The sequence below is a fragment of the Octopus bimaculoides genome, chromosome 8 (assembly GCF_001194135.2).
Source record: "Octopus bimaculoides isolate UCB-OBI-ISO-001 chromosome 8, ASM119413v2, whole genome shotgun sequence".
Lineage (NCBI taxonomy): Eukaryota > Metazoa > Mollusca > Cephalopoda > Octopoda > Octopodidae > Octopus > Octopus bimaculoides.
This window is the reverse complement of record NC_068988.1, coordinates 65,315,198-65,320,699: the sequence shown is the minus strand read 5'-3', so window position 1 is coordinate 65,320,699 and position 5,502 is coordinate 65,315,198.

Below are 5,502 nucleotides of genomic sequence, written 5' to 3'. Positions count from 1 at the left end.
ATTATTATTATTATTATTATTATTATTATTATTATTATTATTATTATTATTGTTGTTGTTGTTGTTGTTGTTGTTGTTATTGTTATTATCTTTATTATTATTATTATTATTATTATTATTATTATTATTATTATTATTATTATTATTATTATTATCACTTTCATTATCATCTTTCAATCCTATTTCCTTTTCTTGCCGAGTGCTTTCCTGATACCTAGGGCAGAGAAACGTACTGTATACATTTGTAGGCCATTAAAATAATCACACCAGATTGTTTATTTACAAAGTCATGTGATAAAAAACGGGAGAAGAAAGACAGAGAGAGAAAAGAAAAAAATATAAAACAAAAGTAAACAAAGAAAATAAAGAGCAAGAAAGGAAAGAAAATTCACAGCGACGATGCTCTTCTCAATACGTGTGACGTACCAGTTAATACACTACACTTACCAGTTGCTGTTATTAATTGGTCCGGTCTGTTATGCTCTAGCACCTGATCTGTTTGGATTGGGATTCGTGATATGGGCAATGGTTTCATCCACTCTATTGCAGATGCGGCACAGCAGAGATACTTGCTCATTCCAAAGGTTGACCCTCCAGTTCGTGGTCAAAGCTTGATCCTGCGCTGTCGGTATAGTGCTTTCGGTTTCTTTTTTTCGGGTTCCTTTCATCAGTCAATCCCACCTATTTTTCCAGCAACTTCTGTTGTGGCTGCATGGAACTGATTGTATAGTCTCTTCTTGTGTAATTCTTCTTCATGTCCTTTTTGTACTTCTTCCTTTGTTCTCCCTTTTTTTCTTCTCTCAATACTCCCTCGTTCCTAACTCTCACTACTAAGGTTTCCTTACTTTGGGCTATGTATTTCATTAAACTCTCGAGTTCGATATGCACGCAGTTTTCCACACTTATCAGTCTCCTTCCTCCTTTTGCTCTCTTCGTGTATAGGCGATCAGTGTCTGCACGTGGATGGGATGTTTACGGCGAGAAGATTTTTGATTTTAATATTTATTCGACCAACGCAACAACTAACAACAGAGTGTTCTAGAATTAACTATCTGTTTCAATGAAATTGAGCAAACTTTAAAAAAAAACTGACAGAATTTTATGTTTAATACCAAAACAAATAGATTTATAAATCTTACGTCAAACTTTTATTGAAATTTTTCAGCATGTCTGTATCGCTGCATACTTCAAATCTCTCCTTAGCGTTGTGAAATACATTTTGAAGCAATTCAGGATTTAGCTCCTACACTGCTAACTGAATGGGTTCTTTAAGCTCAGCTAAACGTTTGCTTCGTCTTGGGGATGGAGGTAAAGAAAATGGTTACTACCAAACTGAAAAAGGCTGTCATGGACAAATAAGAGAGGTCCAACAGGAATGAAAATAAATTTATAAACAAAATTCAAAATTTATAGACTTTTAACACATATTAAACATGATAAACGTAAATAAAAATGGGTTTTTAAAAAATGCATCCGATTTCACTCAAATCATCATTAATTCTGGGACATCCTGTATTTACATGTCCGACTAAACAGAAGAGGGAACACAGGGGGCTTGGACTAATTGCAGGTGGTGAGCGTAGCTTCCGGAATTGGTCACGTGGTCAAACTCAAATGGCTGTGAGTCACAACAGCAGTTTGTTTTTTGTATTAACATTTTGTATTATATAGTTCAGACATGGATGACATAGAAAGCAGACACGCTGCCGGGTCATGCTGCGTTGCGTAGGATTGGAAACGTGAAACATCAACAGGGCACTTCTGCGCGGGATGGTAACATGAAGCATCAACAAGGCGCCGACAAAAATTTTAATGTTCTTATCATTTCCTCTGCCAAATTGGACAAGAAGGTTTTCATGAAATATTATACGCTACTTATAATGCATAAGTAGTGTCAATATTTTATCGTCGGAAAATGGCCTAAAACAAAGATAAAACCCAGTGCAGTATACTCAAATCTGATTAATCTGCATTTTGGGGGTGCCCATAGTTAGCGTCAGAAATTTTATTTTTAGTCAACAGCAATTCGAGGAGCCTTATTAATGTTTATTGCAAATTTGGAGAAGAGCGACTGGATACACCTCAAGTTACGAAAATGCTTTTAAAATGCGAAAATGCTTTTAAAATGCAGTTTACCTGCCCCTGGGCCTGCATTAGGCAAGAAGTTAAAAAATTTTGGGGGCTCATGATCCTATGTAATGCATGTATAAAATTTCATTAAAATTGGTTGGATGGATCTCGAGTTTTAACTACATGACAAACACAGACATACACATATCTTGTGCTTTATATATATAGATAGATATTATACATACATACATAGATATTATACATACATAGTTCCGGGTTCAGTCCTACTGCGTGGCACCTTGGGTATAGATATAGATATAGATATATAGATATAGATATAGATATATAGATATAGATATATTATACATACATATTAACACTTTACAGTATACTTACATATATACATGCATCTCCACATCGATCTAAAACAACAGAAATACTAAAGGAAGGCTGGAATTTAAGAGAAGTGAAAACCAAAAGGTCTGATGCTATTCATTCAAAAATTACTGAAATTATTTTGAATGGTGAATTTGTTAACTTTGGCTTGTATTAGATAAGGATAAACTATTTATTACAGTCACTAAATTTTCTATAGCCACCTTCACATTCCATGACTACCATTGGGGTCGGTCAGGTACCGGACAAGGATTCTGGATTATTTTTCCGGATTTTTTAAATTAATTTTTAAGAGCGGTTAGGTTCATTTTTAGAATTCTCGTTTGTGAAAGCAGTTGAGTTTATTTCAGATATTCTCATTTTAAAAATCATCTCCGGCTAATCGTTGAGAAGACGTTGGTGTTGCTTTGGCGGAGGTTTGCACTCTCTGAGTTGTTGTTGTTATTATTATTATTATTATTATTATTATTATTATTATTATTATTATTATTATTATTATTATTCAGTAGTCTTATTTTTACCACGTGCTTTCACTGCACTACCGAGCGCAGCTCTGTATGCTTTGGGTATGTGCTGTGGTTTGTTGTAGTGCTCTTATTTTCACTGTATTGAAAGTGTTTTACATAGGATGAGTGCGGTGCCTAGTAGTGCTATTTTCTGTAAGTTATATATACTTGTAAGTCCTAGTATTTTTGTTATGCATTTGTCCGAATGTTTTTTTATCATAACTAATGCGCCTACTATGTTAGGAATTGTTTCTGTTTTTAGGTCCTACATTCGAGTTACCTCTATTTCCAGATCTTTTTATTTGGAAAGTTTCCCTGTTTCTTTTAGAGAAACATTGTCATTATTATCATTATCATTATCATTATTATTATTATTAGTAGTAGTAGTAGTAGTAGTAGTAGTAGTAGTAGTAGTAGTAGTAGTAGTATGTGAGAGAGCAGTGCATGCCATCAAAGTGACACTGGGGTACAAATATACGAAGCCCAATATACCCAATATGACTACACGGCTGATAAAGGTACGCAAAGCACATGTGCCACAACCATATGAGCGCGACATGCTGATTTCATATCATGTACAGCACTATTTCATTCTTTTTAGAAATCATCCGCATGACATGACCTGCAGCTTTAATTAATTATTTTATGAAGTGAAACATTTCATTAATAATTGGAAATAATTGGTCTGGATGAAATTCATTGAATAATTTTCTTTTCCTTTCTTCGTAGAAAGCTAGTAGATTAGGAATCGAGTGAAATGAAAGTTTTTAGTGTTTGCATACAGAATGATGACTGTCCAAGGGATTTTTATATTGTGAAAATGTCTTCTAATAGCCAATAGTCTGTGAGAACATGCCAGAAACAGAAAAATAACTTCTTCAGCTCTTCTGATATAGCTCTTCTTTATATATTTTGGTCTCACCTCAGAATCCAGTCATTGTTATAAGGATTAAGTTTCTTTGCTATGAAACTCCTTCAGTTCTCTTCTATGCTTCTAAACCAAGTCATTCACGTCCTCTTCGTTCACACAATTTCTTTAATTATAAACTTCGTCTCAAAGGTTTCAAAGTTCCTTAAATATACAGCATTAAGCTGCACTATCTCCCAAGAAGAGACCAAGAATCTAGAAGAAAGTTTTCCCTAAGATTTTGCTATACAATGCAAGTGATTCTTTCGAAACTCTTTGCATATTACATGAAGAAGTCACTTACTTAGTCCTAAACAGATGCTTTGTATACACATTCTTTATTATCTATGGGCTTTGTCAAAGGGCGTAATATTAGGAGACAGGAAATAGATAATGATCCAAGCAAACCCTGGTTCCACAGATTTTGCATTACTGACAGCATCAGAACTAGAAACATGCTTCTCAAGGTACTCACAAAGAGACCTACCTTTTTCACAAAAAGAATTATTCACTCACTAAACTACTAGCTAACTATTTCTTTTGGATTCAAACAAATAATTATTTTCTATTTCATTGGTATACAAGGCATGAATATTATTATAATCCAGTTTATACCTTTGGTCATCGATACACTTTTTAGCTCATCCTTTAATTTCGAAACGAAACAGTCCATAGATTTGACCAATCCATACTCTACACTAAGATAATTTGAACTGACGCCACTTTTTCTTTTAGAATTGATCTCTTTCTACAGAATTAAGGCAGCTAACTGGAAGAATTGTTAGCGCGACGGACAAAATGCTTAGTAGTATTTCGTCTGTCTTTATGTTTTGAGTCCAAATTGCTCGAGGTAGACTTTCCTTTTCATCCATTTCGGGGTCGTCGATAAAATAAGTACCAGTTAAACACTGTAATCGACCAGTCACTCCCCCAAAATTTCAGGCTTTGTGCCCATCCGAGAAAGAATTATTTCTTCAGGAATGTTCTCTTGAAGTCATTTTGATTTCAGCTCAGGTAATATTTCGGTAAAAAAAATATATAATTATAAATAAATAAATAAATAAACAAGACTAACTTAAAACAAAAAAAAACTATTTCTTACCTTTAAAATATTTCACTGCTTCTGACTCAAACGGAGAATCAAATTCAGCAATCAGCGGACGTAGCTGAATAGAAAAATAAGACCTGGGATCTTTGATACCAGAGACCTGCAAACGTCACATTTTGATGTCAGACTCAAATGCGAGAAACACTTCAACAAGAAATTCAAATGGATGAAGTATACAAAACAATGTAAAACAAAGCAGGAAGAAAAACGGAGATACCGGATGAGACCGACGGGAAATATATGGCAGACACCTCACTAACGGCAGAATTCTGCAGATGCAACAATCGTCTCGGAAGAACAGTGCTTCCTCCGACTAACACCGAAGTTCACCGTAGACAGAATGGTAAATATAATACGTTCTCTCTCCGAAACAGGAATCTTTGCAACACGAATTGATAAACGGTCTCAAAGTTGTTGTACAAAAAGAAACGGAACGAAATTCATGGTTGAAAAAACACGGTCGTACGAGATAGCCCAACGGAGCATGCTCAAGTATGCGAGTGTGTGTGTGTGTG